Here is a 12,414-nt window from a genome sequence, read left to right as displayed (position 1 = left end):
TGCCCTCGAGATTTTAGGGACTGCTGCATGTTGCCCTCGAGATGTTAAGGACTGATTGTTGCCCCTGAGATGTTAAGGACTGCATGTTGTCCTCCAGATGTTAAGGACTGCATGTTGCCCTCGATATTTTAAAGATTGTATGTTGCCCTCGAGATGTTAAGGACTGCATGTTGCCCTCGAGATGTTAAGGATTGCATGTTGCCCACGAGATGTTAAGGACTGTGTGTTGCCCTCGATATGTTAAAGATTGCATGTTGCCCTCGAGATGTTAAGGATTGCATGTTGCCCACGAGATGTTAAAGATTTCATGTTGCCCTCGAGATGTTAAGGATTGCATGTTGCCCACGAGATGTTAAGAAAATGTAAACGTGGTGATTGTGCAACAAGTCTTTACCCCAAAACATAGGAAGATATTTAATTACAAATTTAATCAACTAATTGAAGACCCTGGGTTTGGGTCTAGCGCATATGTTGCAATATCAACGTACATGTATAATTTCGGGCACTGCATTATGAAATCTATAAACACTAGACATAACATTTAACCCCTCTTCACTGAAGAGAGTTCAAGACTTGTCATTGGTCAAGAATGGTGTAGTCGAAATGGGCTTGACTTTTGTCTACCGATCATTAATCTTTACTCAGTACTAGGAGTACGAAATTTGTACTGGAAAACCAAATCCAAAACTTTCGATTGGTTGCTTTCTGAGTCCATGAACCAATATCTTGATCGAAATTTTTATGACCGCAAGGACAGTGTAAGCGTCTCCTGCTCTGTAAGCTCCAGATGTCATGCAAAGTCACAATATCATTCGAATTCAGAATCAACCAAAATGTCACAATCTGAAAAAGAACACAACTGGTAAAAAATACAAATCAAACGACTAAACTAGTAGATAAAGATTCTCAAGACCGCAGAAACTGGTCGCATATGACCTCGTTTCTAGCTGTCACTAGTATACATTCCTAAACAGCAGTTTGTTGATGGTTTTGAGTTATCTGGACATAGTACTAGTTTTGTGACTTATATTGGAATTCACAAGTTAAACAAATGTATCTTACAGCTACGTTAACGTAGCTTTTCACACACAACCGTACAAATGTATCATGAACGTTTTACAACTGTACAAATGTATCATGAACGTTTTACAACCGTACAAATGTATCATGAACGTTTTACAACCGTACAAATGTATCATGAACGTTTTACAACCGTACAAATGTATCATGAACGTTTTACAACCGTACAAATGTATCATGAACGTTTTTCACACACAACCGTAACAATGTATCATGAACGTTTTTCACACACAACCGTACAAATGTATCATGAACGTTTTTTGAACTTGCTTATTTTTTGCGATCGATTCGACCGAGTTTCCACACCAAAAACTCAATCAAAATACCCTTTATAGATCTTTATAACTTAAAATTGTACTGACTGCAGTCAATGCATCCGTGATTTATTGTATAACTATGCATTGGAACCATAATTATAAAATGTTCTAACGATGTAGTTATATAATATCTGGAATGTCACGTCGCTAAATCTTTGATTGCTTGCTATTAAGAACATACTAGTTATATCCGTAGAGATTTGAGGCAATAATGTGTATTTTAAAACATGTTTGATAGGTTAATGCCTTCAGAATCTTGGTTTCCTTTTAGAATGCTAAGTTCTTTAATTGAAGTCTTAGCGTTACATAACACGTATGAGTCAGTTTCCACTGGAATCTCCAAGAATTTTAGATTTTTTCCCATTTATATGGGGTTTTTTTTGTAATGAATTTAATGTCTCCTACTGTAGCATTATTTAGCGAGGCAGCCATTAATGCTGTTGTTATGTTCTCTAGTTGTGTTCAATATTTCATATCTTATATTTAATGGTTGGCAATGTTTTTCTTTGTAAAGAGAATGAATTCTGCATTTATACTTTTGTTGAAACGCAAAATATAATAGACTATATTATATATTGTCTATGCTACCTGTTTACTGCTTTACTGAAAAGTGAAATAAATATTCATGGAAAATTGAATAGCGATGATGTGTATTTAAAGAAAATGTTAAGTAAGACGTATAAAAAGCTTGTCTTCGGACATTGTCTGTACTAGGTCAGGAATATGTCAGTTATTTATTCCATTGATTGATAACATTTGATTTTGTTAGTTTTTATGATCTTCCTCTTTTTGGATTCCCTTGGAGTTCGGTATTTTTGTTATTCTTTTTTAAATACGACAATTTAATGTTTAGTCATTTTTTTCCAATTGCTATGAAAAAATGTCACCGATACATTCATATTTCTGAAATATGTTTGTGTATCAGCTGTTGAACACATTTATAACATATTATTGCACTTTTGCATGTTTTTTTTTAAAATCTTTTGCATTGAAATATCATCATAATCAAATGAACAAAGTAAACTATAATAGGTGGATAATAGTACAATACCAAACCAGGGGCCTCGTTGGCTGATTGGATTAAGTAGTCTATTTGAATACAATTTAATCAAGAGAAAACTAAGAAGTCTTACTACTGTATCAATATACGGCTTGTCAACACTGAGATTGTGAGTTCGAATCCCACACGTGGCAGGTGTGCTGACTCGTATCTTGATTATCTAGGATTGCCAGCTTTTCTACCGAAAATCGCTGTATGCTTCCTCCACAAGTAAGATACTGCCACGAAATAGCATAAAAGTGTAGAAAGTGGCGCTAAAACACCAACTAATCATTCAGAACATGCAAAAATCAATTAATATCGTAACTTGCTGTAAAATATTTTAGTTTTTTAGTGTGCCATGTCTGTTCAATACACATAAAAATCGGTATGTCAATAAAACTGTCTGGTGCAAGAACAATATTATTCCTAAATATTTTATTTTTACATCAATAAATCATATTTAGATGTTCAATCTTTACATTATTGACTTCAATCTAAGACATAATTGACTTCATGCTTGTTTTGTCTGAGGTATAAATTATTCATGAAAAAGAGGGAATTGTTTTCTTCATTTCAATGAAACATAAATCTATTCTGGAAATTCCGTAAATGACCAGACGCAAAAACATACTAAATAAATATAGGATAATTCGTTAGACACAGTGTTACGTAATTGAGATTTTCTATTGAAAATTAACATATATATTTAATAGAATCATGGAAAAAGTAACATTTTCACGTTTGAAAAAAGGCCTTTTTAAAAAGCAAAAACATGATTATGATAAGTATGAAATTTGGAAGTGTTTGCTATTTATACTGATTCCACAGGAAATGTTCATGGAATGTATATTTAATGTTGTTCACAGGAAATGTTCATGGAATGTATATTTAATGTTGTTCACAGGAAATGTTCATGGAATGTATATTTAATGTTGTTCGTGTTGCTCAATCTTTATTTTTCCGTGTATTATAACATAAAAATATTCTTGACTCGGTCAAAGCTTTTAGATCCCAATAAAATCACAAAAGGAAGCATATAATTCTCCGAAATAATTTTCAAATGAATTTATTCCATACATGTACCTTGCTATCATCACACTATTAGATTCGAGTTTTTTTTTCTTAACATAATTATTTTTTTCTATAGATGAACTGCTCTATACAATATAATCATTAACAATAGAAAATATATTTAAAATAAAACCATTAGCACCAAAAAGATGCCTATACAACATAACCATTAACAGACAGAAGTATAGACGTGTTTTTATTTATGCTTTCGAAATATTAGTTCTTTACGGTTTTTCAAAAGCCTTATCTTTATTAATGAAGTGGAATGAGTTTTGCTCATTGTTGAATGCCATCCGGTGAATTATAGTTTCTAACCTTCTACGGCATTTGGTCTCTGTTGGAGAGTTATCTCATATGGAAATTATATCAAATCTTCTTATAGTCAAAGGTTAAAACACGAGTCGGATACAATAAACTGAGTTATTCCATTGATTATAACGCTCACTATAAACTAGACATTCTCTGTTATAGACTGGTAGGTATGATATTTGTATCATTATATTCCAAATCTGTACTATGTTTAGACTGACGAAACCCACCAGGTGTTAGGTACTATCTGCTGATTTAGCTTTTTACTACTGACTACGAGTTGACAGATTATCTTTGACAGTATGGTGTGTGAACATCACTAGGTGTCTATTGTTCACTGATCTTACAGCTATTTCTGGCCTTGTCTATACTAGAGCACTACCTGTCATACCATGGGAAGTAAAAACCTAGAATCACTGCAGATGTCATAACTTTGTGGTTAAATAAGTTAGTAAACCCAGCCCTGACCGACAACATTGTATTGTACGTCACCTTGTAGTTTTTAGTCCATTCATTGTTTTTGTGCGGGTCATTGGATATATTTCTTTTTAACAGTTGTTTTATTTTAAACTGAAATATTTTGATTCAGAAGGGAAGTGAAGAAAATATTTTGTTTCCAAATAAGTAAATAAAACCTTTGATGAAAAAACAACTGGTAGCACATGATATTAAACAAAAAAGTTTGTCAATCATTATGGAAAAAAACCTATGTCTACCCCACATGCACATACAAAATTAAAGTGGTCGCTGCTTATAACAAAATATTAGGAATATGTATATTATACGTTCAATATATTTGATAGCATGTTATATTAAATGCACGTTTAGTAAGTTTAAGTATGAATATAAGATAATTTCCGTATAGCATTCATACTAGACACAACCTTGTTTAACCCCGCCAAATTGTGTATGTGTGTGTCTATCCTAGGTCAGGAGCTTGTTATTCGGTGGTTGTCGTTTGTTGCTGTGTTGCATATTTATTTCTTGTTCATTTCTTTGTTCATAAATCATGCCGTTAGTTTTCTCATTGATTAACGTTTGTCATTACGGGGTCTTTGAGGTGTAGGCTTTGCTCGTGGTTGAAGGCCGTATAGTGACCTATAGTTGTTAATGTCTGTGTCATTTGGTCTCTTGTGAAGAGTTGTCTCACTGGCAATCATACCACATCTTCTTTTGTAAAAACACCAAACAACCAAAGACACAATTCAAAGAGCAGAGGACATCAATACAGCGATTATCTGTGTCGAATGTATTTTTGTATTTTTATTACCAAATTTGTACAGTGTCACTCAACACATTGCAAGGAAGAAATAATCTGAAAAAAATCTGGATGCTATTTGTTAGTCACATACATCTCATATTTTGTTATAGCATGGGTTTTTTACAAAGGGAAACCCTTCTTTTTGTTTTCTTTTAAACAAACACAATCATGTTTTTCTATAGAGTTAAAGAATAAGACATGCGTTTGTGGCGTCAATGATATAATTATTCTCGACAAGTTATCAATGGAAGCAAACATTTTTTATTCTCAAGAAATTTTAAAAGAATCAAACAAAATTTTGAAATAAGCAGAATGCCCACCCTCACTCATCTCAACAACATTTCGAGAAAAAAAATAATGTTCCGTGCCTTACATATATTCTATATGCGCAACATTACGACAAGTGTTTTACAATCAAAGTCTTGTATTGTGTTTTCATACAAATGCGATGTCCATTTTGTATATCTGATAGTTAAAAAATTGGTTAAGAACTATCACAGAGAAACCGTATTTAACTTAGATTATGCGTATATACAAATTATCAATACTTAAATCTTCTGGCAAAATTTCCTCAACCTAACACTTGTACGACAGATTTGTTATTTTCTTTACTTGGTATGGTAATATCGTAAGATAATTTTTTACCTCTTCATCAGGAATTTGATATTCGTCATCATAAACAATTTGTTCCCTTTCAGTAGTACATACAAATTACATATTAAAACATGCTACTGGATTTATTTGCTATTTTCAGCTAGACGTATATCATAACATAAAAATAAACAATAACAACCTCTGTTGGCGTCTTATTATTTATACATATAAAAAATAATGTTCGGTTGGCTCAGAAGAAGGAAATGCAGAACAGATGATTGGGTGGAAAAAAGTTTTAAGAACTTTTATTTTAAAAATCGATTCGTGGTGATACAAAATTTGGTTGCTTTCGATAGTGTGTAAACCTCAACTGTATAATCCATATTCGCACATTGTCTGAATTCATCCTATGACTCTGTAAAGTAAGTGAAATTAATTTTCCCGTCTATGATACAAATCGATATGAAATATTTACCTATTTAATGATTATACATATCGATATAAATTAATTTACCTATTTTATGAAACATATCGATATACAAATAATTTACATTTTTTTTTTAAATATTGATATTACATTAATTTACCTATTTTATGATACATATCGATATAAATTAATTTACCTATTTTATGAAACATATCGATATGCAAATAATTTACATTTTTTTTTTAAATATTGATATTACATTAATTTACCTATTTTATGATACATATCGATATAAATTAATTTACCTATTTTATGAAACATATCGATATGCAAATAATTTGCATTTTTTTTTTAAATATTGATATTACATTAATTTACCTATTTTATGATACATATCAGATTGAAAATAATTTACCCAGTCAATGATAAAGATCGATATAAAAATAATTTTCCCGGTCTGTGATACAGATCGATAGAAACGAATTTACCCATCTTTTGCCACTGTAACAGATCGACGTGAAACTAATTTAAACGAATCTTCGATACAGATCGATATGACACTAATTTACCCAGTCTTTGATAAAAGATTGACATTTAACTTATTTACCCAACTAATGATAAAAATCGATAAGAAACTAATGTATCCATCCTCTGCTACAGATCAAATATGACAAATTTTCGTTATCTTTTAGCCCTACTACAATTCACTTATTAATCAAGTATCTGCTACTGATCGATATGAAACTAATGTTCTACTTAACTTAGCTTTATTTAAGAATCTACACTTTGTTTTATATGTAGCTGCGTTTGGCAGTACGAGTGGCGCTTCTCTAAATCAAAATTCAAATGTAGTTTCTCTAAGTAATAATTGTCGCTGATACTGCATAATTACTTTCTAGAAGTTGTTGAACATTACAAAATTCTACTAAGTTATAAAAGTAAAAATCGTCATTTAGAAATATACATGTCGAAAACGATCATAATTTAATCAATCTTTCCCAAAGAATTCCCATCAAATACAACAATTATTGCTTTTTTTTTCATGTTCTATATACTAAAATTAGCTTTTGCGGTTTCTTTTTGCTACATTTTTAAAGCTGTGAATAAAAAGCTTCATGGTTTTCATGCTAAAATTAGCTTTTGTGGTTTCTTTTTATAACATTTCAGAGCTGTGAATAAACAGGGCTGTCCTTTAATATATGCTCTATCTATCTTCACATCGTTCTATCATGAAATATTATGCCACATTTAATATTATACAACCATTCATTTTTATCAGTAATTTGAAATTCCCGCCCTTTTCCTGATTAACCTTCTAGGCAGAACCTACCTATTGGAATTATTAATAAATGTGATGCTGTTGGATTTTGATATAGCTGTTGTCGATCAATCAATCCATTTGAATACGATCTTTTTGTCTTACGTGTTATCCTTAGAATCGGAAGAATGTAATAAAAGTTGTGAAAGTATAACAAAAAGGACAAAACTATGACGAATTGTAAAATGTAATAACACATCAATATGACGGTTCAAACAGTATGTACATTGTGGATACAATTTGTAACTTATCCTGCATATCTACTTTAGTCATGGAACACAATCGTAAACACGTTGTCTCGTTTTATTACGACCTTCAATGAGAAAGCACACGTCTGACTTTCCTTTTTTTCTGTTTTTGACTGGACTTCTTATATACTAGTGTTCAGTCCGTCTCATTTCGAAAATCAACTCTACGAGCTCAGTGATAAATTAAGTACTGAAGCCCGCCTCTAGTTGCGGTATTTTCTCGCTGTATGTGTTGAAGACCTATTGGTTGTGTTCAGCTGTTTTCTGCTCTTTGTTCGGTTGTTGTTGACTCATTCCCAATTTTCATTCTCAATTTTACCATTTACAAGTTATATTTTAACTCAATTTTTAATTATATGTGTCACATATATTAATGAATTTAGGATACGAGTTATTAGAGAGGTTGTTTTTTCAGCAATGACGAGATTTTATAAATAATTTCATAACACTTTTCAAACCCCTAGTCCTATAACATATGATATCGGGGGTATTATTGAATGTGAAGTCATATGTTATAGTACTACCCCAACCCCGTTCTGTCCATAAGACCAAAAAATATTTCAAGTCTAGTCCTATGCTATATTTTTTAGTATATTGGCAAGGTCGAAAAGCGAGGAGATGTGTTCTTACATATTGTAATTCCCAGAGGTGAAAAAATTTTGGTTGGTTATATAGGGAATCACTGAAGCGTGACGGAATCGCCCCCCCCCCCTTTTTAGGCAGTCAGTGGGCCCCCTCTTATGAAAATTTCTAGATCCGCCACTGATTCCTATCGACGGATGGTGGTTTTCTCCGGGCACTCCGGCTTCCTCCACCAATAAAAGCCCAAAAGCGGAACTTATAAGAGGCGTTAAAACTACTTTTTTGCTTTGGGGAAATGTTTCGCATCAATATATCGAAGACGTACTGCGACAATCATGTTTATAGAAGGTATACTACCATTTCATCATACAGTTGTAAAGTAATTGTTCATAATTTACAATGTCTAATGTATTACAACCATTTGCACTACCTACTCAGTAGGTAGGATGAATTTCTTTACCCTCTCGGGTCAACCTATAATAATAAGGAAGTGTGCTCATGACTGTCAGTGACACCATTCATTAAGACTAAAGGGATATGTACATGTATGTGAACAGTTACCTGGGTATTGCCTTCAACAATAAGCAAACCAATACGGTATAGTAAGCAGAAAGTGATCTATATTTGCTACATCGTCTGGTCTCTGGTGGAAAGTTGTCTCATCATCAGCTATATATACCAAATCTTATTGACGGGTTCATCGTGGTCGATCTTTACTTTAAACTGACTTAAGGTGGCTCATGGGTACAAAAATTTTAGCAAAAAATTAAACCTTTATTTTTTCATTACAAATTTTATTTATTACACTATTAGTTGTAACTTTATGATATGGTACCAAAAACAACCCAAAAAAATGATTTGGTTTGGCCCCAAATGACTTTAAAAATTGAAAAAGCTCCAAATTATCTCCCTTTGGTGCAAACATGCCATTTTTTGGCCTTAAATTTGAAATATCTTTTTTAACTCATCGGTGACCTATATTTTTTATTATTATTTTCAAATAAGCTGTACATAAACTAAATAATTGTAAAATTTAAGTGATTTCATATATTAGGTTATTTTTTTATTTCGATATTTCCTCTTTTTCTCCTATTAGTTCAACAGAAAAAAAGGACATTAACAAAAATGTATGCTTCTTCCAGAGGCAGATTTTAGCTTGAATGAACGGTGACCCCATTTTTTTATTTCATTTTTCTTTTAAGTATATGATAAAGTTCATTTATGAAAAAATATAGCGAAATCCTATATCAGAAAAAAAAAATCATTTATACCCAGGAGCCCCCTTAACTAGACTAGTGTTCGTCCGGTTTACTTTCGTCTATTAATTGTATGCATATGTGGTTGATCTCTGTTCTTACTTTAGTTTGCTATAATATTCCGTTAGAAATTGCCATTTATTTGTATGGAAATAGAAAACACCTGCATAAAAAAGTTTCTTCTTCCGGAAATTAACTCTTTTAATAATTGATCTTAACAACTTTATTGGATCTTTAATGGTGTACGCACGCGACAACTTTTTCTCAATTAAATATGTTTTTAATTTAACCTCATAATTTAATTGACTTTTAATCACTTTTTAGTATATATTTCTGTTTTATGTGTATTGTAAAATTCTATAAATCTTTTTTTCGTCATTATGTTTACTTAAGCGCGCACCTGTCGATCCAATTTAAATGATTTTTATGCAATTTCGTCTTCATTTAGTTTGACCAAAAGCCATGGTATTTCAAATATAATGACATTTCACTTTGAATTGACTGAAATATGAAAAATAATTTTACTTACCGAATTAGTCTTTTCTATAAGAATTCACTGAGCGTATATATAAGCAACTTATATTAAAAACTCGTAAATTTATTCGTAATGATTTACCCACGCGACGAGAACGCTTTTGTAATTTTCTTCATAATGAAATACAGGATGACTATTTATCATTCAGAAGAATTTCAATTTATTTACTTATAGACACGTGTCAGTACAAAGGAAATAAATAAATAAACCGTTATTTTTAAAGTCGTGTCTTTTGAATGATCTTTTTTGTTGTTTTGTTTGTCTTGTTTCTTTAAAAATTGGCTTCGGATTTCCATAAAGTATTAACATTCTAAAGAATTCAATTTCATAATTTCTTAAAAATTATTATTTAAATCTTTTATTTAAGTGTTTTATTGCATTTTTAATCGATCACAGTGTGTTGTAATTCCTTTCTTCACGCGAATGGCACGCGTCTGAAATTACATCCGCTTCATTATACATACATTAAGTCATTTTAGTAAAGAGGCTTAATTGAATTTTAAAGAAGAAAAAAAATAGTTTAAAACACACCACGACATCATTTTCTATGATTTTCAATTCGTATTTGAGTTGTATTGTCAGAGGTATACAATGACTTTAGAATACTTGTTAATAATCAACATACATTTATTTTTCGTATACCTAACTTATCTATAATACTAAAATTACGAGGTCCAATTTGTCAGCCGTCATCACGTAAAAACGACGAATCAAAGAATTCAACTTTATATATAACTAATATAGTACAAAGGTGTAGATTAAAAATTACACCACTCCAGGCCCTTTTGTTTTCCACGTAAATAATATTGCCAATAATTAAGAAGTTCCGGGTCGAGTCCGAAACCGATACCAATAGTATATTCACCTGTTACCTATTACCTTATCTGTACGTTCCGCATCTAACAGGTGCACCACCAAACGGTGTATTTAGGATTATGCTATATACACGGATCATAATCACAGGGTTGACACTACTAAATTCAATCATTGTCAAATTGTTACCTATTGTAGTATTTTAATCAGTAAGACTTTCTAAGATAATAATACGAATACTAAAAATCTGGACTAAAATAAGGTGTATATAGGAACCGTTTTCAATTTGTTAGCGGGCATGACATAAAATAGTGAATCAAAGAATTCAACTTTATTTATAACTAACATAGGACAATGCTGTTGATTAAACAATACTCCATTCCAGGACATTTTGTTATCTAAATAATTAATATTACCAATAATTGATAAGTTCCAGTTCGACGGGTGCAAACAGAAATATTTGAAAGCAGAGAAAACTGTGTATCTTATAATCGTCATGACTTTATCAGATAAAAAATAATACTAAAATAAGGCTTGCGCATAGTTATATACTTTAATTCAGTCACGGACCCGCGATATGACGGGTGTGTTCTAGTATATATATATATATGTATATGCATGCATTCGAATATTTTAAAAATCAGTCTATCGAGCTTGTTAAATTTCTTCTTACTGTTTAAGATTCTGTATCCGTATAGGTACTTTTCTGAATACCCACGGCGTTGGTGCAACGGAACGGAGAACGCAATTAATCGCTAATGTGGCCAGTATAAAGCACCGCTTTCAAATCTTCGGATGTATGTGTTGTCTAGATGAAAACAGATTGTTTATATTGTTCGGTGTTTGTCGTAAATTTACTGTTGTACTGGTCGCTCGGGATTGTCTTTTACTATGTTTGCTGTATACAGTCTTCATTTTTTGTTTTTGGGTATGATTTGGAGTCTTCTGTTTTTACATATTTTATTTGGAAAAGTATTAAAAGGGATTGGACACAAGTTATAACGTTAACATCTTCTGTTGTTCAGAGTTGTTTGGTAAGATGCAAACAGAACTTATCTGTTTCTCAACCATTCTGTAATAAGCCCGTTCCGTCTATCATTTAGGGGAGAAGGGTACAATTCTTTGTGATATAACCATCATCTCCTGATGCGTTGTCTTTTTTTTTTAATCTTAAGAGCTTAATCTGTTTTTTCGAAATGTTTGCTTTCTTTTGTTGTGTGGGTACCAAAACATTAAACGAATTTGAGCGTCAAGTGCAATCGATCTGCACTTCATCATAAGGATCTTCTAAATATCAGCAACGACGTATCTGCGTTTTTCTTATTTCTTTTTATATCAATGCTGTTGTATGTTACGTATTATCCTAGGGTAAAACAGGCTTTTTAACGAAAGTATGCCTTATGTATGTTAACTTTCTAGTCTTTCAAAAGATATTTAAAATTCGAGTCTGTGTTAATGCTTACATGTACCTCTTCTAGTATTTGTCCTCTGGGTTGTTTAATTTATATGTATAGTAAACAGTTAACTCATGTGATTAGATAAACATTTTTTTTTCTTATAC

The 12,414-nt window shown here is 31.7% G+C and overlaps 1 long non-coding RNA gene across 1 annotated transcript; it reads right to left on the bottom strand.

Annotated features, from left to right (window-relative positions):
- Positions 1 to 493: 493 nt before the first annotated feature.
- LOC139486875 (uncharacterized) lies at positions 494 to 10,136 on the bottom strand. Its single transcript, XR_011655663.1, has 2 exons — positions 10,035 to 10,136; positions 494 to 843 (listed from the first exon to the last, which is right to left on the bottom strand). It is a non-coding gene; the product is annotated as an uncharacterized lncRNA (long non-coding RNA).
- Positions 10,137 to 12,414: the final 2,278 nt, after the last annotated feature.

The sequence above is a fragment of the Mytilus edulis genome, chromosome 8 (assembly GCF_963676685.1).
Source record: "Mytilus edulis chromosome 8, xbMytEdul2.2, whole genome shotgun sequence".
In the NCBI taxonomy this organism is placed as follows: Eukaryota; Metazoa; Mollusca; class Bivalvia; order Mytilida; family Mytilidae; genus Mytilus; species Mytilus edulis.
This window is presented reverse-complemented; position numbering and strand designations above follow the sequence as displayed.